At 43.5% G+C, this 26,188-nt stretch overlaps 1 protein-coding gene and 1 pseudogene across 4 annotated transcripts in view; both read right to left on the reverse strand.

Annotated features, from left to right (window-relative positions):
• The window catches only part of SPART (spartin), a 304,345-nt gene extending 292,209 nt beyond the window's left edge, over window positions 1-12,136 (reverse strand). For 3 of the 4 annotated variants that reach the window (XM_085621716.1, XM_085621715.1, XM_085621717.1), the window contains exon 1: window positions 11,980-12,111. The gene's annotated coding sequence lies outside the window, so the exon portion shown is untranslated. Of the gene's footprint in view, window positions 1-11,979 lie in introns of all 4 variants that reach the window. The other variant, XM_085621718.1, reaches the window with a different exon arrangement.
• A 1,130-nt stretch (window positions 12,137-13,266) lies between these two features.
• LOC146802143 (E3 SUMO-protein ligase KIAA1586-like) lies at window positions 13,267-15,379 on the reverse strand (annotated as a pseudogene).
• Between the last annotated feature and the right edge of the window lie 10,809 nt (window positions 15,380-26,188).

Here is a 26,188-nt window from a genome sequence, read left to right on the forward strand (position 1 = left end):
AGGTCATCAAGGTGTCATTACAGTCGTTAAGTTTAGGAGAGTGAAAGAGGATGTTCAGAGTTATTGATCACCTGCCCAAGGAAAGACACCAGGCGGACACTTCCTTGTGGTAATGGGGTGTTGTTCAATGGTTTTTTTGGGGGGTGGATAGTCATTATATATAGGATGGCATGGTTTTTAAAGTCAGCGGTGGGTTAGAAAACTTTAACATAATATAGTCAAGTGATTTCAAACTAGATAGTAACAATCGTAGTGACCTACAATGATGTTGGGGATTTGGGTGCTACAATGTAAGATGCAATGAGATTTGTAAAAGAATGCGTCAGCAGGTCTACAAAAAGCTACTTGCTATGCATACCTAGAGAGCTTGATTCAATCTGTCCTAAAGTGGCAGCTGGTTTTGTGGGATTTGAGGGATCTTACTCTAAACGCTTATGGGGAGATTAACATGTTCTTGGAACGTGGCTGGTCTAAATGATAAAAATAAGAGGGCTCGCTTTTGTGAATTAATTAGACAAGGCTCTTTTGACATCGTTTGCCTGCAAGAGACCCACATTCCTTGGGAGAAAAACGAACTTTTAAAAATTGCTGGCTATAATTTGCTCGCTTCCACAACACAAACCTCGAACACCCGGGGCGTAGCTATTATGGCTAAATTTGCGTTGGGTAGACCTAATCGAAAATTAACCGATTCCCAGGGGAGGTGGGCCATTGTAACACTGACATCTGGCATTACTATTTGCTCAGTTTATGGGTCAAATAAAGACGAGCCACAAATGTTTGAAAACCTTGAGATTGAACTTGCTTTGTGGCCAAAATCAATAATCTTTTGTGGAGACTTAAATATCTCTCTAGGCCCTTTATTTGGTAAACATTTACTAGATAACTATTCAGGCCGAAAGCCTAAAGTATTTTATGCTATTAGCCATCTCAGATCCAGCCATGATTTAGTGGATATCTGGAATTTAAAGAAATGCCATGATCCCAGTTTTACCTATTATTCATATCCGCATAATAGATATGTAAGAATAGATTATTTTTTTACATCACGCGACCTTTCTACTAAAGCAGAAATAAAGAAACTCCCCAAGATCATTTCAGATCATAATCCTCTGCTTTTGATAATTGATTTAACTAATTTTACCAGGCTATATTCTAAATGGACATTTGATAGAAAGCTTCTTGTTGACGAAGATTATACAATGTTTATTAAAAAACGAACAGAGGAATTTTTTTATATGAACCGGTACAGTGCCTCTAGGGAGACAGTATGGGATTGTTTTAAGGCAACTCTTAGAGGGGAAACGATCAGCTATGTGGCTAAGGTAAAGAAACAACGTGAGGCCAGGAATCTACTATTAATAAAAGATTTAGTCAAAGCCGAGGAAGAGCATGTTATAGCAGCTACTAACGGTGAGGACGGAACCCATATTCTTCATCCAATATTGGTTATAAAAACTGAGTTAAATAGCTGGCTAACTAAACGCTCGGCAGAGATATTTAAAACACATCGCAGTAGTGTATATGAAAATGGTTTGAGAGTCTGCAAACAGCTAGCGCTACGCACTCGCCAGAAGACCTCGTATAATTCAATAACATCTATTGAAATAAATGGCAGCAACTATACCGATCCCCGATGAAATAATAGAAGGGTTTCGCCAGTATTATCAGAGACTGTATATGGATGATATCTCTCAGAGTGCCACTGAAGCTATGAGTGCTCTGACCGACTTTATTGGAAATACCACACAAGTCGGAATATTAGATGAAATAACTAAGGAGGATCTGGAGAAGGAGATTAGTATTGCTGAGATACAACAAGCTCTTGCTGGGTTGGCTCCAGGGAAAGCAGCGGGCCCGGATAAAATTCCTCTAGAAATGTATAAAGTTCTAGGCCCTCGGATTATTCCTCTTCTGTATGATTTATTTACCGGTATACAAAGAACCGGTAAGTCTCCAGATTCCTGGAAGGAAACAGATTTAATTATTTTCCCAAAAAAGAATAAACCCCCTGAGAATCCAGCATCGCATCGGCCTATCTCCTTAATTAACTCAGATTCTAAACTTTATGCCAAGATTTTAGCCAATCGGCTCGGAATGGTCGTCAAACATTTGGTCTCTCCCTGGCAACACGGGTTTATTCCGGGAAAGGGCACAGCGGATCATATCCGTAGAGCCATTGCACTTTTTGATTATACGTCCAGTGTGGGGGGCCATATGTCGATGATCCTTCTTGATGCCGAAAAGGCGTTTGATCGAGTATCTTGGGAATTTTTATGGAGAGTCCTCTCCCTAAATAATTTTGGGTCTAACTTTATAAATTCTATCAAAGCCATGTATCATCACCCAAAGGCGAAATTGCAGATAATGGGCAAAGAATCGAAGGTCATCAATATATCTAGGGGAACTAGACAAGGCTGCCCTTGCTCCCCGATTCTCTTTGCCCTTTATATTAACCCGCTAATTGTTAGACTACTCACAGAAAAAAAAAAATCAAACCCATTAGTATTGGTGACTACGATACAAAGGTCCTAGCATATGCCGATGATGTGGCTATACTAACACCAAATCCCGCTGAGGCAATTACAGAAATTGATATAATTACCCACCAATTTGGCCTTTTTTCTGGATATGCACTTAACAAGGAAAAAACAATTATCATATGCACTGATAATACAGTATTTGGGGATCCTCGGAGAGTAGAACAATCTACATACTTAGGGATATGCTTAACATCAAAAGTTGAATTAATTAATAGATTGAATTACGACCCGCTAATTAAGAATATCGAGAAAGATCTTAAGAGAGTCAATAGCCTACATTTATCTATTATTGGAAAGGGAAATTTCTTAAAAATGAATATATTACCAAAGCTACTTTACCTATTCCGTACTATACCTCTAGCAATTGAAGATACTACTCTAAAAACTATAGATTCGTTATTATCTTCTTATATGTGGCAATATGGGAAAATTAGAAGGTCACTTAAATTTTTAACGCTACCTCAACATAGAGGAGGCTTAGCACTCCCCAACATGGTATTCTATCACTGGGCGGCTTTTCTCCAACAAATGATTCCCTTATTTAGTATTTTAACACCAATTACAGAGAACATATCACCAGAAATTCCTTCCATTTATGAACTATTGTTGGGGAAAAGATATCAAGATTGCCTCTTAAACCAACTAGAGCCCAGTTATTTAAAAAAAATCAAATTTAAGGTAATCAAAAATACGCGGTGTGTTTGGTGTAAGATCTTAAGGTTTTTTAAAATCCCGAGATATAACAGATATACCCCCTTATGGGGTACCCCGCTACTGCCCTTGTTAGCAAATGATGATATGGCAAAAAAATGGGAAAGGGCAGGTATAAAAACAGCCGGGGATTTCTGTGGGAAAGAGCTAGATTGTAATTTTTCTAGGATTCAGAATAAGTTTGGAATTCCTGAAACACACATCTTTAAGTTTATGCAGGTTAAAATAGCTCTGAAATCAAAAAAACCCTAAGATTTTATTAGAAAAAATTCCACTCTTTGATACTCTCTGTATGAAATCTGTTAAAATTGGAAAAATGTATGACCTGCTTTTAAGTAACCTATCTGATGATTTAGAGCATACTGAATCTTCCTGGGCTCACAGACTCATCAATCCTAACGTGGACATCGATAAGAGCCTATATCTAGCAGCTAAAATATTAATGTCATCGAGCCTTAAAGCTCAAACGTATAAAACCATTTTCAACCTATATTTTACTCCTGCTAAGCTGTTTTCATGGGGAAAGACTTGATGATCATTGTCCTAGATGTGGACTTGGACCTGCAAATCTAAGCCACATGTTCTATAACTGCGATAAATTAGCAGAGCTAAAATATGGAATAGGTAAATATTGGGAAGAGGTGTTTGGTCATCCTTTTGCTAGCTCATCTGCTTTGTTTATTTTAGGATGTGATAGCTCATTAGGGCTGAATAAATTTGAAGAACCGTGCTTGTTTATTGGATCGGCGGTATTCAGGATATTATTAGCAGCTAGCTGGAAGGATCAGATACCACCATCCTTTCAAATGTGGCTTGCCAGACTTTTAGCTATATTTAATCAAGAGATGGCTATATATATAACAAGAGGTAAACATTATAGATTGCGTGGTCCAAAAATCTGGCAACCCATTGAAAATTGGATGAATGGAGTGAAAGGCGGCTCGTAAGATGGTATATATTTAGACAATGTGTATTATAATATTATATTATATATATAATGACATTTTGGATTAATATTTACTCTCTATTCTGAATGTAAACCGCTACTATTATCTTAACTGCTATTTCTACTTCATTTCTTTTATATCTTTTTAAGATCTAACTATGAAATCTTCTTTATTTGTTTAGCGAGGGCAAGCTCCTTTTAGGGCCTGATAGCTCTTCGTGATGAGGGAGCTTGAGCTGGTAAAGAACAGGTGTTCCTAATGTGAATGAGCAATAAAGATTCCCTTAAATCTTGCCACATTTGCTGTGCATTCAAAGATAGAGGTCAAATGTCAGCTTATGTCTTCTTACAAATTGCTGCTTATTTTATCCTGGAGTTTGGTGTGCACTTTTCCTTTTCTGACTGCAATGAGTATTTTGTAAAGTGAACTGTCTGACAATCATGCTGGAGTGCTGGGAGTGGGAAATGAAAGGCTGTAGGATGACAGATGTTTTCCTAACAGAACATATAAATAGCTTGTAAATAAACTGTACAGATATTTCAAATATATCAGCAGTTAGGAGAACACTTTTGGTTTGAAATTATTAAGGGTGACGGAAACAAACATTTTAATAGAACCAAACAAATTAGAACACCTTACTTGGTGATGTGCAGATGATAAATATTTCCAGACAGCTGTTGTGTGTATGCTGTATAGTTTTATCAGTAAAACTGCATGCCAAGTGGGAAATGTTCTACACATTATAATGGAAAATGTGGTTCTGTATATGATAGTACACTACCACATCATGCTTTAGTAATATATGTGTAACAATGTGCTACATACCACACCCTTACCACTCTCCTTCTGAATGGGTGTGGCTCATTTTGCTATGCTTCGTCTTTGTGTGACTTTTTTTTTTTCCTAATTCCCTAGGACTTCAGTGATGTAACATTAATGGCAGGGCACCCCCTTCACCTCTTTGAAATTTGTTTCAGCACCGTTGGTTCAGGTTGGCTGTTCACAGCATGGGCTAAGACTGAAGAGCCGGAGTTGGAATCCTCCAATCAAACACAACTGCAGGACTTTCTGTGTGACGCTTCTGTTTGAATCAAGGTATATTTAAAAAAGTGTACTTATTTAAATGTGGAAGCATTTCACCTACATTAGAGTTTAGTACTTCATTGAGAAGTATTAAAAGTGATAGTTTTTAAATACGCACTTAGAAACATTCCTGTCTCCCCACATCGTGATGCTAATGCAAGAAGGGTCCGGGTACAGATAGAGTCCATGTTACCAGACTGGAAGTACTGGCGTCCTTTCAGTCTTTATCATAGACTTCAAAGCACCTTTGACTGGTTAGACAATTACATTTTAAAGATTGAATTTAATACATGTGTGCCGTTAATTGTAATCAAAGCAAGATTGCGGCCAGTTTTCACGTGCTAAGATTCAATGGCACAGGTTCTGACTTGCTATTCATGTCTGAGAATCCTGCTTTAATGACAGTGAGATCCTAGCCTTAGTTCAGCATGTGGTCTTCAGTTACCTTAGAAAGAGACAGGTCAGAGTCCACCAGAAGCTAGGGAGATCTAGTAACACATGTATGATTTTTCGAGGCCTGATCATAGATGCGGACGGCGGTAGATGATCAAATAGGAATTAAAGTGGTTACTGTAGCATATTGATGTAATGCGCACTAGGGTCCTTGTGGTTCTGGGTGGAGTATGAAAAGAAAATATATAGCCTATGGGGAGGTCTGGATAATGGGAAGTATGATGCAATGCACAGTGTGTGAATGTATGCTGAAGAATAAAGTAATGCTTGATCGCAGCTCCAGTGTGGTGTAATTTATCTGCATGCTAATGGGCTGGGGAAGACGCTATAACTAGAGATGGGTAGGGGATATGTGCCCGAGAAGGCAAGACTGCTCTCCCTGAGAGTTTGCAAGTACTGCAAACTGCTTGTGCATGTCACATGTGCTCAGAATTGATGCATACGGATCTACTACTGATTTATGCGGAGTCAAAGCCATGCTCCAGCCCATACACGCCCACAGAAGAAATTGAAGGCCCTACAGAGGAGCATATTCAAAACGCCTGTCAACCTCGCTTATGAGGTGGTCGACATATGCAGCGCCGCGTCCAAATACAGAGCAACTAATCAGATGAAGCCAGAAATAACGATCACGTCAGCAAGGTCTGAGAAACAGAGGACTTACCATCAAGGACATTGAAGCATACTGCGACACATGCTTCAAAGGCAACTTCAGCCTGCAGGAGTTGCGGAGCCGGCCTGCATTGCGATCGCCTGAACGGCTTGTGCTGACACAGTGGGGCAGAAGGGAGAGCAAAATACAATGCAGCCATGTTCCTGCAGCACCACCGCCTTTCAACACTTCTAGGAAGCAGAACATTGGTGCCAGGTGGGCTTCATAGATGCATTAGAGAAAGAAGATGACAAGCAGATCATTGAATTTTTTTAACCTTTGCAAGTGATGGAGTGAAAGATGTCTCATAGATTTATGTAAAATTGTACCAAAGGTAAAAGAAGTGTTGGAGGCCAAGTTCAATCGAATGCCTAATGTCTACTATGAAAGGTATATCTTCAGCTAAGCATGACAACAGGTTGGTGAAACAATGCACAGGTTTATTGAAAGACTTGACACACTCATTAAACACTGCAAGTTGTGACTTCACCGCCGAAGAAGCCATGCGCCTAAGTCATTGATGGCTGCCTTTCAGATTCGTTTAGAAGGCGCATGCTAAGCGAAATACCCAGTCTAGAGAAAATGCTGTTGGCTACGAGAGAAGAAGAACGGGCTGATTAAGAAGATGCCAACAAGGAAGCAGGAACAGCACACAGTGATTCGGCATGGACCATGAAAAGCACGCACAAGCATGAACAAGAATACACGCAAGTCGACGTCTTCAAGGAAAACAGAACTATGATTCTGATGTGGATTTTTGTTTCCCCATGAAGATAAATGTTCAGCCATTAAATAAGTTTGCAAAGGTTGTGGGAAAGAGAAGCCTTTCATAACTGTGTGCCGAGCTGAAGAAAAATCAAGTGTGTCACAACCGCAAGAAAAAATGGATGCAAGAATGTTCCAGAAGCATTCACGCCACGCCCATTAAACCAAAAAACAGCATCAGCATGACAAAAAGAAACCAGGCCAAATCAATCATCGTCAAGCTCATCATACAAAGGTTATGGTCACTGTCAAGTACCAATGAAGAAGATGGGTGTGCGCTGATTATATCTACCAAAGAATGGCGTGCACATGTGGGGTCAGCTGCATGTAAAGAAGATCACAGTTCAAAGAAAGCTAACCATACAAGGCGACAAACTTCATTTGGACACTGTCCCAAAAAAACATTGAAAATGAACAAGCACCCAATTAAATTTCATGAGAGGCAGTGGTGCGTTGATATATACCATGCCAGTGGAAAGGTTTTACAGCCTATTCCCTGTGCCTCGCCTCATTCTGTCAGGTACAAAGGTATATACCTGGGCCACTTCTGCACCACTGCAAAGCCAAAAGTCATTCACAGCAACAATGCGACACAAAAAGACATTGGTGCAAGCCACCATTTATGTTCTACAAGGGACTTTGTTGAGTACCTGTTTGCTCAGTTTTGACACTGCTACTGACATGGGGTTGACACCACTCAACTACAACCTATGTGGTCCACCAATCAACTACAACCTGTGTTTTCAGTCTGACATCACAAACCGATTTCCGTCGTTCTTCCATGGTCTGAGAAAACTCAAGAAAATGAAAGTATAGCTTCATATCAATGAAGACATTCACCCTGTTGCTCAGCAGCACCGTAAAGTTGCTTTCCATCTGCAAGAAGCTGTAGGGAAAGAGTTGGAAGCACTCTTAAAAACATGACATCATCGGATGCTCAATAGGCCTCATGCAATTGGTTTTGCCCATAGTACCACCAAAAAAGGATAGTAGCGGAGGGGTGCGCATTTGCGTTGATATGTGTTAGGCACACAAAGCAATTGACAGGGAAAGACACCCTGGTCCACAACAGCTGACATGATCATGCAATTCAACGGAGCTAAAGCTTTTCTCATTTTGACCTGAATAAAGGATACCATCAACTCCAGTTGGAGGAGAACTGCAGATACATTACTACTTTTTCGACTCATGTTGGTTTGTTCAGAGGTAAAAGACTGAGTTTTGGAGTATCTTTAGCTACGGAGATATTTAAAGATGTTATTCGCCGAGTAATCCAACCTATTTCACATGCTTTCAATTCCAGTGATGACATACTGATTTTTGGGAGAACACAGAAAGAACACGACAAAGCCCTGATGCAAGTCTCACTCTGAACAGCGCAAAGTGTGACTTTCACAAAACCAAACTCACATTTTTTGGGCACATATTCTCCGATGGGGGACTTCAGACTCAGACAAGATGCAAGCACTGTCATTCACTTGTGCCCCCCCTGCACCCACTGGATGTTATCATGCTCCGATCCTTTCTAGGAATGGCTGGTTATTTCTCAAAATACATTTGCAACTCTGCTTCAGTGAGTGCCCCATTGATAGACTTGACAAAAAGTAATGTACCAATTCAGTGGTCTCTGGAATGCGACCAGTTTCAAAGACATTAAACATGCATTTGAGAATGCAACTGAAATGGCCTACTTTGACACTAAGTTACATACTGAAATAACAGTTGATGCAAGCCTGGTAGGACTAACGGCAATCCTTGCTCAACACAATAGCCATCTGAGTGCTCAGAGACACAACATGGCCTATGCCAGTCGCAGTCTGTCTGAAACAGAACGTGTCTACTCTCAGCTGGTGAAGGAGAGTCTGGCTGTGGTGTGGACATTTTTAGGCATTCCTCTACGGGAAACAATTCACTGTCATCCTGTATCACCATGCAGTGCTTACAATTGTTGGAAACCTGAAGGTTAACATGCCCCTCACATCGAGAGGTAGGTGTTAGGACTAGAAGAGTAAGACTATGAGATCGTGCAGAAACCAGGGAAGGATCAAAACCCAGCAGATTACTTTTCCCCGAGTGCCACTATCTGGTCACAGTTCGACCTGGAGGACAGCTGAAGCACATCTCAACTTTTTTGTGAGATCCAGCACCCCAGCCCCCTGCCAATGATGTTGAATTCCAAAAGTTCGAAAATGTACAGGTTGACTTAGCACTCACTCAAGAAGGAGTAATACTGCGAGGCTCGAGAAACGGCATAACCGGAAGCCTAAGACTGCGGATCATCTAGCTGGCTGACCAAGAACACCATGATATCGTAGCCAGCAAAAGGGCCTTAACCCCTTCGCCACGGCAGGAATTCCGCCGCGGCGCTGGGGGGGGGGGGGGGAGTTTGGGGGCAGCGCGGTGGCGCTGTGCTTGTGACGGAACCGCTCCGTCACGAGCCACAGTTGAGCTGTGCTCATGACGGAGTGGTTCCGTCATGTCTCCGCCCACTGCGCTAATCGCCCGCACAGGCGGGGAATTAGCGCCGCGTGGGCGGAGCGGCGGCCAACGCCCGCAGCATGACGGAACCACTCCGTCATGAGCACAGCGCAACCGTGGCTCATGACGGAGTGGTTCCGTCATGAGCAGGGAAGGGGTTAAAACAATAGTGTGGTTCCCTTGTTTAGATGAGCGAGTTGAGAAGGGCTGAAGGTGTGCCTCGTTTGCAATTGTTTGTCCCTCAAAGTGACGCAGTACCCAATGACAATTTCTGGACTTCCTGCCTATGCTTGGTAGAGGGTTGCAGTTGACTTTTTTTGGGCCTTTAGAAAATGGATACCACCTCATGGTGGTCATAGATGAATAGAGTAAAAACACGGTGATGATGGACGGAGCGCTGAAACTTTTCAGACACTCACCCCAGTCACAGATCTGGGTTGAATCCATCATCGGAACAGTCAAACCTGAACTGCTAAGCCAGTTCTACCCTGACCTGGAAACAAGCATCCTGGGACCGGTTTCGAGGTAACACCCCTCATCAGCCAGGCTAGCCTGAACCCAGTGGCAAAGTGAGCAAGGGACCCACGTCAGGGCATACCCTGCCAACTGAGGCACAGGGTCAAGACTGATTTGCATATAGCTGTGTCTGAACTGGGGTGGCGAAGTGAGCTAAAGAACGATGATGGATTCCACCCAGATCTGTGACTGGAGGTAAGTGTCTGAAAAGTTTCAGCACTCCGTCCATCATCTCCTTGTGTTTGCTCAGTCATAGATGAATATTCACGTATTCCTTTTGTGGAAGACCTATCTTCGACATCTCATGACAAAGTCCTAGAATGGCTTTGCAACATGGGGAATCCCCCAAAGCCTCAAATCTCATAATGGTCCACCCTTTTACTGCAATGAGTTCAAATAATTTGTTGTCCGACTCAACATCAAACACCAAAAGAGTGCACCCCTCCGGCCCCAAGCTAATGGTGTAGTTGAACGATTAACGAGCTCCCTTAAAAGGGCCATTTAATGAGCATCCATGGAGGGACTTGATCTGAACCTAGCCATGAGCCACTCCCTCCGAGCCTATTGATCAACTCTTCACTCCACGACTTGTGAGAGTCCAGCCACCTTGCTATTTGGAAGAGGCATCAGAACAAAACTACCTCAATGGATCCTGAATGGATCAGTGAACACTGAAAAGGTTTGAGATACCGACAAAACTGGGAAAAGGAAAATGTATGCCGATCAAAGTTGACATGATGAGCAGACAGTCTTTGACAAAGGAGACTGGGCACTGGTTAAGCAGAGACGAAGACGGAAAACAGACACTCCTGCCGCTGATCCTTTACAGGTAGTTGCGTGCAAGGGACATATGATCACTTGGAACACATCACATTTTAAAGACTTACCGCAACACCTGTTGAGTCCTGAAACCACGCATGAGAGGACCCACCCAGCAGGTCCGGCTCAAGCACCTGAGCCAGTCATCGTTGCGTGATCAGGGTGGCGCTCCCACAACGAGGGAGATATAGCATATTGATATCATGTGCACTAAGACCCTCGTTGTTCTCGGCAGACTCTCAAAAGGAAATACGTAATATGCATGGAGGTGTTGGGGAGTGGCTAATAGGAAGTATGATGTAATGTGCAGCGTGAGAGTTTATGCTGAAGAATAAAGGAATGCTTGATCGCATATCCCGTGTGACGTAATTCATCAGCATGCTCCTGGGCAGGGGCAGACCCTATAATTAGTAGCAGCAATGACATCAAGCTGTTTACGTACATAACAGAACAAGATGTTCACTAAAAACTGAGAATTGTCTAATGGTGAGAAAAATGACAGGGAGCTGGTTGGTAGCTATGCAATGCACGTTCCAATTATTTACATATGAAATGACAGTCAACCAATCCTACGTTCCACACTAATGTACTTCATCTACGCAACAAGTGCACTTGCTCGATGAATAGGTTTCTCCTGTCCCCCACGAACCTGAGTTGGAACACGACCACTAAAAGACGTTTGAGGATCTAAAATAATGTCACGGGGGATCCCCTACTGCTCCTCAAAAAGCACTTTTCATTTAGGAGTGGAAAGCCACATTCATCCCGTGGAACTGTTCACACCGTACCCCCAGCTTAAAACTGCGCACCGCACTCCACACCCTAGTAATAAGGCTCCCCAAGTAGGGTTGTGCATACTTTTCACGTCCAATACATTTCAATGTGATGTTATGTTACAATGGCGTAAAGGGTTAACACTTGGTCGCCCTTCACACTGTGCGTAGTATAATTTCCAAACCGGCAAATCTATCCCCGAAGTGGGGCAACCGTTCTCGTAAGAAAAGACACTCACCGCATTCGTAGAGGGACCAGAAAGACAGGGAGTAAAGTGCGAAGTCAGGTAGTCCACGCGCCCCTGCGCCACACAGAGAGGAGTGCACAGGGGTGACAGGAGCGGGAGGGCGTGGCAAAGATCCTCGGATCAGGAGGTACGCCGAGGCTCGGGGCAGGGAGTCAGCTGATGACACGACGTGACGACGTGAGTACAGTCCGCGTGGTTCTCATTCTGTGTGTCGCGTCAAGTTGGGAGCTCTTGATTAACTGAATTATTCGTAGGGAATGACGCAGGAGCAGACGATCCTTGTGACATTAAATTCCGTCTAATCATGCATTGCTCCCTATGCCTTCGTGGTCAGGGACTATAATACCGATATTTGCAGTACCGGTAAGCTTGCTGATTTCAACTGAAGTTAAAATGGTGTTAAAGAGGGCGAATGTTCTCAAAGTGAGGAGAGAAGGAAGTTTTTTTCTGGCGGTATAGGTTTGAAAACAGTTTAAATGAAAACTTAAAAGTGCAGGTACTCACTATTTAGAGTACCTGTTTGCTCCTGAGAAGAGTCGCTACGCTCCCATTAAGTATATTGCAGCAGTGCTGACAAGGGCAGGTACTCTCCATTTCAAATTAAAGTGCAGGGGCTCCGAAGTCTGCTGAGGCATGTGCTTTTTACTCAGGGTAGAGAATAAGAGTCCATAGGGGTCGAACCGGCCAAACGAGGAGGAGTTTACAGGTATGCATTCGCGTTTGCTGGCAAGAAATGCTTTAGTGTTGTCACAGCCCTTTGGCGGTCGAAAGTATCTCCCTGCTCCTGTAATTTCTAAGATATCATTTAGGGTCAAAGGTTGCAATTACTTACTATTAATTTGGGGCGCGTCATATATGATGTAATTCTTTTGAATTTCCCATCGAGTAATTTTGAAAGCTGTAAAAAAACCCTACCTCTTTTTGTTGTTACGCAAACAAATCTATACCTGCTGGTCAATAAAGATGGCATATCGCTAGTACATGCACCGTTGGAACAAGGTGCGCTCTATACAGTGGTCGAAGTGGGGGAAAAAAAGTAGGGGAACTGTGGGCGGAGACTCAGGGGGCGGGAATAACCCAAGGATTGGATTAGTGGGCGGAGTCGGGGGTGTGGCTAGAAATAGCAAAACATACCAATTTTTGAACGTTTGGCATTTCACTGACCAGTTACAGCTTATAACGTTATTTAATTAAAAGAATCAATAAACATGTTTATTTGAGGTTTAATATATAAGTTGTTTATATTTAATTCATTTACAATGTGGGACATATTTCCAATCACAGAATATTCCAAATACGCTTATAAGTGGAATCATAAGCCATTTTTCTCCGAGCCATGCAGTTTCTTTCATCTGCACTTCTCCTCCCTTTTTCTAACCATTTCTGAACATAAAATTCAGGTTTAATGACAGGTGGCCCCACGATATTTATGAACATTATAGAAGACAGACGATTGATTGATATTCTGTTGCGCAGTGGTGTGAGCACATCATTCATTACACTAAAGCCCCGTTCACATTCAGCAGTTGAGGTACAAAAGGTGTTTATAATGTGCATTAATGGTTTCAGGCTTCCAGGGATGCAATTTTTATTTTGTTTGTACTCTCTGAAACCAAGGATGTACTGCCTGGTATCAAATACATGCAACCTGCTACAAAGGCTTTGTAATTCTCCCTCACCGTATAAGATGTCTACTGGATCTGGCCAATAAACTGGTTGTAGGAGTTTCATTCTATGTACTAACTCTTTGTATTCTATTTCATCATTGTTTGTGGTTGTGCATCTAGAAACATTTGATGCATTAGACATTGTCATCCTTTTTCGCAGGTTATTTGCTAAGCTCCTAAAGAACTGTGCCCTATTGATGCTAACACAGCCTTTGTTCTGTTGCAGTCCTACACCAGCAAACTGCATCCGTTCAGCAGCATCTAATGCAGTTGTAGCAAACAAAGGGCCCAGGTGCATCAGCCATTGATTCAAACACTAAAATCTGCATCTGTATTGAACGATCGGCCTCATATATGGTCATATCACGCCGCTGCAGTCTTCTGGATAGGCCACTCAATTCTGTGAGAGCATCATATAAAATGCCCATATTTTCACCAAACACCAGGGAGGTTAATAAACAGTTTAAACCAGCATATTTCCTCTGCTCAATGTCACTCCTCGTTGAGTCTTTGGAAGATTCCATGAAATGTTTACTAAGTGCTTTGTAGTTATTCCAAACAGCTCTCACATATCTTTCACTTGAGGACACCCAACGTACATCTAGCACCTTTCCAATTGCCAGAAGTCTTACTTCTACCTCCAGAGCACATTCCCCAAGCTCTCTCTGATTTTTCGGAGAGGCATGGTAGGTGGTATATAGTTTATCAAAAAAAACTTTCAGCTGATTAATGCCTGCGACTTCTTTACAAACATCACCCACAGCAAGCTCCAGCTTGTAGTTAGCACAGTGCCATACACTCAACTGTGGATATTTCAGTTTCAGAAGAGTTGCCACGCCGGATTTCCTACCTATCATATTGGAAGCATCATCTGTTACAAGCTGAACCAAATGACTTTTTAAATACTCATCAGTAAAACCGTGTCTCTCTAAGCATGCAAGTAAGGTATCTAAGATTATATCTGCTGCTGTGCTTGGCAACTCAACAAGGTCTAAGAAAAAGGTCAGTGGCTCATTGTGTTTATCAATACATGCTCTTACACAGATAATTAAGGTGGTCAATTTACTAACTGTGGTAGATTCATCTATCATGAGGCGTATTTTTGATTCATTCTGCAAGATACAATAAATCAGCCTTGACCTCATTGTAGCAGCAATATGGTCTATTATGTCAGCGCAGCTGTGATCTGAATGCAAGACTCTGCCCAAGTCTGCACCATTCATCTTTTGAACATCAATATCTAACAGCATATCAGAAAAAGGGCGCTCATGTTTGCCTATTTTGTATGCAGTTCTGAATACACGGCATGTCTCTTCCTGTACTTTCATTTGCATTTTCAAATTGTACTGTGGAATACTTTCACAGGCCCTCTGTTCTAAAATAGCTAGTGCCTTAAGATGACAGGAGCTATTCTTATGACGAAATATTTTTTTCCGCAGAGAAATTAACTGCTTGTCTTTAGAAGGGCCATATGGGATGACCAAGCAATCTACCCATTCCATGGAAAGATGCACACCTTGACTTGTTTCTGTTTTAAGATTTACCTTCCTGCACACTTTACATCCAAGCTTGTCTTTGGAAAATTAGAGCCATGGATACTCTGTACGTTTGATTTCAAGTTGTTCCGAAGACCAGCAGGCTGGGTGATCAATTTGATCCACACTCTCCACCACATTTCCTTGGAGGAGTATGTGACTGTCTTTAGTGCCACAGCCATCTAACATTACTTCGTCTTCAGAATCGACTCTTCTCCTCTTTTCGGGCATCCTGCCACTTTCACTTGTTTGCCTTTCAAAACCCTGATTTGCATTTGCCATTGGTCCTTCCGAACTGGAGCCTGGGGACTTGCGTGTTTCGCGAGATGTGGCTGGAGCATTTTTCTTCTGCAGCCACTGAAGCATCTGCATAAATAATTGTGTAAATACATACATTTTAAAATAGGCACTGTACCATAACTCATGATTTATTTTAAATGCTGGCTGTCGGTACAAATTGGGATTTTCCACAAGACAATTTAAGAAAGAGTCCATGTCATTTTTTAATCCCACGGTAAACACTATATTGAATATTAGCCGTTTGACAATGAAAACTATGGTGTAAATTAAAATGTGTCAGCCCACACTTAAGGCATTTACTTGAAAAATATTTTTACATGCATTTATGCAATGGAATAATGGGGGAATTAAATGCTACATTGTTTGTATCAATGAGCAGGTCCCAATAAATGTGAGGGAATAGATTTAATAGTCTCAGAACCTGGCTGAGGCTCTTTACCTCTTTAAAACTTGACGTTGGATTGAAGAAAGTCGAATACTGCAAAGCTTCTGGGTAAGCAGCAATTTATGTGGCAGGCGGAAGAGATTTAGGAAGCACCCCTACTTCCGAGATTCTGTAACAACTGTGCTTTGCGGCCTATGCAGTGACACTGATTTGCCTCCGATCTAGCAGTAAACCTGATCCCTCTATGGCCTTGCAGTGCCGTGGTTTGATGATGACCTGTCTTTCTGGTTTGAGAACAGAAACACCCTCATCCGGTTTCTGGTGAGTGTCTGCAACTGCACGATCTGAGAAATCTTTCAAATAAAGAAGGGAATGTTAAATAAAAGTTAGCATGAATTTGCTAGAAAATAATGATCATTTTGCACTGGCATCAACAGAATGGGAACTGCGCAATTTTACATTGTTCCATAACTAAGTTCAGGGACAAAAAAAACTGTTAGATACCAGTAATCCCTGGTTTAAAGACCACTGTTCTAACTATTGAGCTCTGCTGCCCATTCCTGCACCTTCTCATAAAGTTGGGCCTTCTTGAATGGCCAAGTCAACCCCCTAGATGTCTTACTGCAGTACACATCTTATAGCAGCTGGTAAACAAGACATGGAACATAATAAGTTGATACGTTCTGGCATAATGCATTTTAGTTTTCTGAGGCAGTGTGTGCATAATAGTTACATTTTATTACCACTTGTACCTCACTGTCAGTGTTTTCTGTGCTGGGGGCACTGTTGACTACGTCATTCAGTGACACTCGAGCAAAGCAAAGTTGTAGTCCTATGTTTTTTTTATGTGCTTCACGCAGCATGCACGAGGCCAGCATTAGATGTTCAAACATGAATGGTAAAATATCCTAGTTTGCAGATGTTTTCCACATAATTATAGCTCTGCCGTATTTTTCCACATAATACATCTCCCGCATAATCTGATGGTTTTAACAAAAAAAGAATTGTAGCTCAAACGGATCAAAAGTTACTAAACAACGTGAATTGTGTTGCTGTGAAGTGGAAGGCCGTGTGCAAAGGTTGACTGGTCACCTTTCTCACCGCTGCATTTGCATGTTACACTGGAATTAATGAGGCGAAAGCTTTCCAGAGACTGTTAGTATGTGTAAAAATGTCAAAATAATGATGTATCAGAAAATGTACTACATAACACTGCAGTCTTTTTTGCTGCATAATTTAGTCAACACTGCAACATAATGTTGTCCTCCATTGCTGCATAATTGCAGTGGCCCCAAAGTAGGCAGCACATGCTAAAAGTGCTTGTGTATGAAGCAGAGAGACAATGAAGTTTGTGAGCTTAGGGACATATTTATGGGAATAGTGGCGCAGGGCAGCACAGCAAGTTACTTTGCTGCGCTGCCCTGCGTCACAGGGAAAGGGCGGGAATGTGCCGTATTTATCCAATATGGTGCATTCCGGTCTTTTTCCCCTGTACTGGCGCCATTTCGACAGCGTAGCTTCAAAGCAGGCACACTTGCCCCATGGTGCAAGGGTGCCTCCTTTGCATGCAGGATTGTTTTTGTGCAGGAAGGGGCACCTTCCTGTACAAAAACAATCTTGAGAGGCTTTTTCATCTTTCTATGTGGGCTGCAGAATAAAGCACAGTTTGAAAGAGGAAAAAACAAGGAGAAATAAAGATATTTCTCCTAGTTCTGCCTCCTCTGGGGCAGCGCAAGATTTTGCTGCATTCCCAGGATTACAAGTCCTTGGAAATCTATGCATGCGTCAAAAACCGTGGGAGTTGTGTGGGAGACTTTTATTATTGCAGGAAAACTACTGCGGTTTACAAGAAATTCTGCAGTGATTTATGAGTTTTTAAGAGTGAGTCATTATGCTGCACAGTTCTGCTGGTTTTGTTACTGGGGGCCGATTTCGCAGCATTGCTGCAAAACCAGTCCCCAGTTACAAAACCAGTCTCCCATGCAACACCTACCGCAACTCCTCCCGTGCACACAGTAAGGCAATGCAGCAGTTTGTGCTGGGTTGCAGTACTCCATATCTATGAAGCCGTTCAAAGACAAGCAAAGTGGTTTTACGTGGCTTTTAAAATATGACTTCGAGCTTTGCATTGTGCATGTACCACATTGGAAGGTGCAAGCATGACGCAAGGCCCTTGAAAACATGCTCCTTAGTCTGGTGTGCATGCAATCCTGCATTGCAAATCCCTGGTGAGTTGCATTAGTACTACTGGAACAAGGCCTATGAAAGCACCAATGCGTGAGGTGGACTGGCCTCAATGGTCGTGACCTCCGTGACAAAGCCACTGCTGCTCTAGGGTGTGCTGCTTTGTAGACCTGCCCGCAAGACTGGTGGTGAACTTCGGTATGGATTGTGGTGGACAGGGCTTCAAGTTTACTCAACTGGCCACCGGTAGGGTTCACCTGCTGGTGCTAAGAGACCAGGGCTTCTAAGGTCTAGTGGGGCCTTCTAAAGTCTATCATGGGTGCTCCCTCAGGAGTGGTCTGATGGACAAGGCATGAAGGCTGAACCAGGTTCCCCATTTCCAAATTTGGTAGCTCTGGCCATAATGCCACATCCTATCCCCAACGAACACCCTTCTGCCCCACTGAGTGAAACTCGCACTGTCTTCAGCTACAACCCAATTCTGCCCCATTATAAGCACCTGGATGTGACTCATTTCAAATTAGGCAGTGCCTGAAACAAGTAACAACATTCTGGGAAAAGGAAATACTCATAGGGAATGCAGGATTATGTAAAGCATGCAAAATATAAGCAGGAACGACATGTTACCTTAACGCTTTTACTCTCGTTCAGAAATCAATGAGTATTTTTTGTCTCAAACATTGAGGACATGAATATAGGGCTCCTCCTGTACACATGTGTTAAGCAGGGCTCAGAGACAAAGGAACTCTTCAAGAGAATCTGATCTGACTCACGGAAACCCACAAGGGCTCCTTCTTATCCACAAATTGTGCACTCTTGATTGTCAGCGCCAGGATGCCTGTTAGGTGAGAGTGCGCTTTACAAGTGAGATAAATAAATAAATAATTCTTATTCATGTCAGCTAGCTGGATGCTCAAACATAGTATAGCACATATGTGTTCAAGTGTCCTGCAAAGAAGAATGAGTGCGAGTAAGTAAATGTGGGTGTGAATGGTTGAGTGCCTGAATGTAACTGAGTATGAGTGAAAGTGTATGTCGATGAAAGTGAGAGAAAGTGAGTGAGAAGGAGTCACGTAGAGTAAGTGAAACTGTAAGTTAGAATGAGGTATTCAGAGTAGGAAAAAGTGGTGAGACTGAGTGAGAGTAAGAATGTGATACCGAATGTTGAAGAGTGAGTGCAATTGAGCAATTTTGAGTAAAAGGGAAAGTGAATGAGAATGAATAATGGTGGTAGTGAGCCTGAGTGAGATAACATGTGAGCAAGCAGGACAAAACACGGGCCTTGGCAAAGTGGAGGTAAATATTTACTTATGGGAGGAACATATTGTGCATCTTGAAAAAAAATGTGGTCAACTCCTGGGTATGTTGTCTTGGCACCGTAATGGCTTTTGAGAGAATTTGTGTAAAAATGGGGTGTTGAAAATAAAATGTAGTATTTGACCCTATAGGTTTTTAAAAAAAAATATCCAGGGAGTAGCAACACCCAGGCTGCAAATCCTCCTAAAAAAAGGCACCCTTACTCGCTTTGTACGCTCTAGTTCAGCTCTAGCATTACGCTAAACTACTCTCAAGCATCACCAGCCATGGTGAGAAAGGGTATTGTGCACAACCGACACAGTTAAATAGTTTATACATTTTACTGTTCCATTGGCATAAGACTCAGGAAAAGAAAACCTGTCGCAGTTCTTTATTGATCCTTCACTTTAAAGTAGATCCGAGAAACTACTAATCTCTCCTTACCGGACTACTGATAATATATCTTTAGAGCTCTCGCTACCGGCTTTCTGACTTTAGCTGCTTTTGGGACAGTGAGACCAGGACCCATGTCTGCGCATACCCGGCGCACTTAGGGTGCAACATTTGCGAAGGCCTATCCACTTCGCAGCAACACAAGTCACATTTTTTGTAACTTTTGATCCGTTTGAGCTACAAACAATTTGTAAGTTAAAATTGTCAGGTTATGTAGCAGATGTGTTATGTGTCAAATATGCCAGGATCATAATTATTCAGAAAACATTTGCAAACTAGGATATTTTGCTATTCATGTTTGAACTGGTCCTGTGGAAAATAGGAGAAGTGCTGATGACAGAAACTCCATGGCTCTGAGACAAATGGCCTGTGCTTCCACTTTTAAGCGTATTGGGGACATTCTGTGATTGGAAACATATCGGACTTTGAAAATGTATTTTAATGTGAATAATTCATTTTAAACCTTAAATAATCACATGTTGCCTTCCCATTTGAGACGTGATGAATAGAAAGAGTGTGTGCTGATCTCTTCTGTGCTTTAAGTGCAGACCGCCCTCATTACAGAGCAGAAAGTTTGTGTTGGGCGCTATAACAGAAAACATAAAAAACAGCAGATAAGACATTCGACATTTCCCGTTTAAAAAATGCACCAGGTATTTTATTTTCCCAACTTACTTGATCTTTGTGGAGTTCAACTTCAGAGGCAGTCCAGGCTCCTCTTGCAGGCTCCGGCACAGAGAAAAGAGCAGAGCTGTAAAGGAGGGGCCGGTGACCTCTGGGCAGGCACGGAGAACAACTTCCAGGAGAGCTAGTGGGGCTGGGACAGCGTTTCAGTTCTGGCTGGCTGGAGAGCAGATTCACAGTCACAAAGTCCTCAGTGAAGCCCTTTTCTTCTTTCCCAGGTGGCGTCCGTCAGTCTGCGCGAGCGGGGAAGTGAGGGAGACACCAAAGTATCCTGATGTGACCATTGTATTGGTCACAGTGGGGGCAGGCAGGCCAGCGTCCTCACTGAATGAGGTGTGAATCACAGGATCAGAGCAGCCTGAGGTGTGAATCACGGGCTCAGAGCAGCCGTTTTCCAGCTATGCTAAACTGATGGACCCTTTCAATATCACTTTGCAGGCCCCTAGACACAGAGGGGAAAGGGAGGAGGTCGGGCACTCTGCAGAGGCCTTCGTCGATGTGCACGGTGGACCACACAGGCTGGGTAATAAAGGTGTCATATTAAATTAGGGCCGTCCCGGTACGCTTTTTTAAAATCCAGAAGTAGGGGAACGGACTAACATAATTTTTAAAAGTAGGGGCACGCCGTGCCCTTCCATTTCCCCCCACTTCTAACACTGGCTCTATAACCAACATCATTTCCTTTGACCCTGCTGCTATGCGTGATTTTACTGTCTGCCTTAACTAGTCAATAATGCCCCTGAGCCTCCTTGTGGCCCTATCACCTCCTCCAATGAATCCGGTGCCCTGAGTATGTGGGAAAGCAGCTGCATGTTTTGGTGTCATTGTTAGGGCGTTCACAAAATCTGCTCCAGTTTTCCTGGGCTGTGCAGGACAGTTGGTGTCCAAAGTAACTAACACTCTTCAGCAGAAGTGGGCTGTCTCGGAAAATCCCTGGGCAGGCAGTTTCTCTGATCGCCACAAAGGGTGAGAGTCTTTGGGATCTGGGTGCCTTTAGGGCCTGTGTTAGAATCACACCTCTTGCTTAGTTGTTCTGGATGTTCTTGCCAGGAACTGGCGTGGAATGCTACTGGATTATTTACTTCATCCTTTTGATGCATACTTAACAGGTGGTTATATACCTGTCAGTTGTAGCATTGGAGCTAGCAGGACTTTGCATGCTTTTATTTTTGAACCAATACAATGTCCCAACACTGCACTCCAAGTGCCTGAATGTAACGTGGTGTTGGCTAATAAGACATGATGACTGAATGTGCCACACTCTGCGAGGATCCATTTGGCATTAATGCTGATGCTCTGTTTTGGTACTATACTTAATTTAGACTTGTAGGAGTGATGGGAAGCTAATTGTCAGATATTTTCTAAAGGTAAATTCTATGTGTATAAGATTTTCACCCAGGTATTTCAGCTTTACAAATTTTAGACTTAATGTTTTTCAGGAAATCAACAGAGATTATTACAATCGGAGCTGTCATTAACTGAATACAGTCTCAATATCACAGAATTCGTTGCAATACATCATTGCAAGTGAAAATATCAGCAACCATCTACCGTAGGCTTAACTTTTCAAAATTCACTTCAACTTTAAAATAGGAGAACTCAAACATCCTCACCCCCAATCCCTGTGCTCCATCTTTCAGACTATCCAACATGGGTCAGTGACCCTTATGTTTATCACAGTGTATTATCTGAGTGCAGACATGGGCGGTCAATCCCCCCGCCCATCTGGCTACTGTCCAAGGTACTAATTGTACATGCTATAGCGCTTGCGCCAGGAGCATCCCATTGGCTTCTGCTATGCCGCTCACTTGGGTCTGGTATCAGGAGGATCAGTCAGACGTGTATCATGGCTCCCCACGTGAGCAGATCATCAGCCAGCTTCTCATCCCATCCCAGCTTCCTCATATAAACTTCCTCCGCTCCCGCCACTCCAGTAAGTCTCGCTGCCATTCAAACATCGGTGGGGCAGCAGACTAATTCATCTGATGTGTCTTTTTGCTTAAAGCAGTCCTAACATCATGAATTTTCAACTCACTTTCGTTTTTTTTCCTTTCAGGAAGTAGGCCACGTAGGCACTGTTTAATTTTGAGGGATACCCTCCAGTCCGTAGCGCTGTTAAGCTGTTCCAATATCTCTACCCTGTATTTCCGTATAGCAGGGTAGCGCCACACATTAACAAAGTCTGCCATTACAAACTTATATCTTGCATACCCCTGGGTTCTTGTCAGATATATCTCCTGCAGCTGTTTGGGGGAACGGTAAGCAATATGTATGACATTGTATAAACTTGAAGCGTGCATTGGTCAATACCTGTCATGCACTCTTGCCCATTCCTTAGGTGTAATAGGGTCATCATTACACAGTTGCCAACTATCTTCGACCTTCAGGTGCGCTACTGACTTATTGGCTTGCAGAGCTCGATACAGATGTGTGATTAGTTTCCGTCACCCCACCATAGATAGCATAGTGATAAGTGTTTGCGTGGGTTCAGATGCCCCAGGGAATGAGGGCCAAATTTCTATGACCATAGCCGCTATTTTAGTGTGCTAAAGAAACTGTCCGGACCCCATCCCAAAATCCTCAAACGCATCCTGCATGGTGATTAACTCGTCAGCGATATAGAAATGACAGCGCATTACATCCTCCATTTTACCAATGGTCAACAGCTACAGTCTGAGCTGTTTGCGCAAAGGATCTCATAAGCCAAACATCAGATCAATCGCGTATGGCGCCCTGCATAGCACCCCCTAGACTGCTCTCTCCCAGAGCCGGCAAAACAGTCTAATCACATGCAGCAGGGTCTCGGGCAATTCTCACCCCCTCATCAGAAGGGCCCCCAGTCTATAGTCACCATACGTACCAGCAATTAGTGTCTTTTCCTAGTTACCCCCTCATCTAGATAGTGGACGACATGCTGCAGTTTAGCTGATCAATCAATCAATAAGGGGTTTGTGAAGCGCACTACTCAGCCATGAGGGTTTCAAGGCGCTGGGGACGGGAGGGGGAGAGCAGTCCAGTCTCATCCGAAGAGCCAGGTCTTGAGGCTCTTTCTGAATGCTTGCAGTGTGGGGGTTCGTCTGATGCTAAGTGGGAGTTCGTTCCAGGTCTTGCCTGCTATGTAGGAGAAGGACCCGCCCTGGCTCTGCGGTGCGTGGGATTTTGGGCAGGGCAAGATCGGCAGAGCAGAGGCTTCTCTTGGGTGCGTATAAGGAGATTCTTTCATTGAGGTATTGGGGTCTGATGTTGTGGAGGGATTTGTAGGTGTGAGTGAAGAGATTGAAAGTCACTCTCTTTCCGACGGGGAGCCAGTGGGGTTCTCATAGGTGCTGGGTGATGTAGTGTTGTCGTGGGATGCCGAGGACCAGTCTAGCTACAGCGTTCTGGACTGTCTGGAGTTTGAGGATTAGAGATTTTTGTTTATTCCGGCGTAGAGGGTGTTTCTGTAGTCCAGTCTGCTGGTTATGAGTGCGTGGGTGATGATCTTTCTGGATTCAGGGGGGGTCCATTTGAAGCATGCAGAAGATACGGCTTGCGGTCTGGTGCCTCCATTACCCCTTTGTTCCATATTCTAGTTTCTGTGGACAATCCCACTCTATATCTCTTTCTGGCTCCAGTAGGAGCTGATCCAGTTCACGGCACACCCACAGCTGAATCTTGTACATGGTGCCCTGGAGTACATACAAACATTGGGGCAGCACCACCATTTTGATTAGCGCTATTTTTCCCATAAGGGCTAACTTTAAGGTATTCCAGAACTTAATAGAGGGTGGGAGATTACTGATAACCCTCCTCAGGTTCAATGCATGACATTGCAGTGTTCCGCAGGCGATATGGATCCCGAGGGTCGAAAGCCTGTTCTATATCCAAAAATCCCAGTGCATATTGGTCCTTTTCTAAACCAGGGGCATGCAGTACATGCGCTATGCACCGCAAATTGCAGAGAGCATTCCTACATGGGAAAAACTCTGATTGGTCCATGTGGACCAACTTCGGAAGATGTTTAAATAAGCGTTTCTCCAGGACATGGCTGAGTATTTTTTGGTGCTCATTTACCATTGAGAGGGGGGCAGTAAGAGGTGGCGCCTAGAGGGTCCTTCCCTGGTTTTGGCACCATTACAAGGAGGGCTTTGCTCCTTGAACCCCGGAGCATACTTTTCTCCAAGGCCTCCAGGGAAACTGACAGCAGTTTGTCAGCCAAGGTTCCAGTAAAAGCTTTGTTTAGTTCAGCCGGGAGTCCCTCGCCTCCCTCGCCTTAGAAGTCCTAGGGGAGGCCATCACTCATAAAATCTCCTGTTTAGTCACTGGTGCGTCTAGCTGCTTCCGTTCCCCCTCGCTTTGCCATGTCAGCGGCAACACAGCTATAAAGTCCCTGACCAAGAGCCTGGTATCCAACCAGGAGGGAGTATAGACCCCTCGGAGGTGCTCCTTAACACACCATATATAGATTATTGCATATTAGTTTCATGTCCCAACTTATCTCAAATTAACCGAATGGGCTGCGTGTGGTTCTCATTCTTGATCATCCTGGTTGGCAAATACCCTGCCCTGTCTCCCTCCATGTGCAATCTCTGCTTGTACGAGAGCCACACATGTTTCTCCTGCCTGTCCCACAAGGCATATAGACTCTGCTTAGCTCTACCCCATTCCTGCTGGTCCCCCTGTGTAGTCGGAAAAGCTACTCCAGTTTAGCAATTTATTTTCCTGGAGTGACAAGTCTCTCTCTCTGAAGTTTGGCGTTTAACATACCTTTCGGTGTAGCAGTAGACACTCCTCGCAGTAGGACTTTCATTTCATCCCACCCCTCCTCTATGTGAGGTACTACCCCAGTTGAGGCCAAATTAGTCAGTTAAGGCGTCTGCTAGTACCTTCTCGAACACTGAGTCCGATAGGGCCTCTACTGTCATGTGCCACAGTGGCACTCAGCGCACCGTTCGAGCCAAGGAGTACGTGATCAGAAAAGGTGAGTAATCCAACAAGTATCTTGCCAAATACACCATGTCCGTCACTGTCTGTGCAGCATCTGCCTGTATCAGAAAGTAGTCCAGTCTACTATGAGTGTAGATCGCCGGGGTATTACAGGAGTACATAAGTGTCTTCGGAGCTGGATCCATCTTATATCCACCAGCCCTATGCTTGTCATCAGCTGTTTAAGGGCTTTCATCATATCCGGCATAGTGCCATGCTTGAGGAGACCTATATACATCTCCAACCATGGCACAATTAAAGTCACCGGCCAATATAGCCTCTGTCGTCACATGGCCCTGCACCGCTGACAACACTGTCCCAAAGTAATCCCGACTGTCCTCCTTGGGTGCAGAAACAGTAATGAGGCATATTTCGTGGGCCTCTAGGGTGTCTATGAGAACACCTCCATTCCGGGTCTACACAAACATGCGTCTTCAAAAAAAGGACCCCGGGGGCTAACCACATAAGGACCCCTCGTGCAAACCCTGAATGAGAAGTGGCGTACATTTGACCTCTCAATTTTTTTTCTCAGGCAACCAATGCATTGACCCTATACATGTGTTTCCTGCAGTAATGAAATCGCAACTACTGCCTTTTGAAATGGGTATGTACTCTATATTGCTTTTCAGGTCATTTAAGCCCCGCATATTCCCGGTGAGACACTTGTACTTATTTCCTATGTCCAGAATATCTATAATTGTCAACTAGCAGACACCTCCCAGTGTCCCATG

This window comes from Triturus cristatus, chromosome 8 (assembly GCF_964204655.1).
Source record: "Triturus cristatus chromosome 8, aTriCri1.1, whole genome shotgun sequence".
In the NCBI taxonomy this organism is placed as follows: Eukaryota; Metazoa; Chordata; class Amphibia; order Caudata; family Salamandridae; genus Triturus; species Triturus cristatus.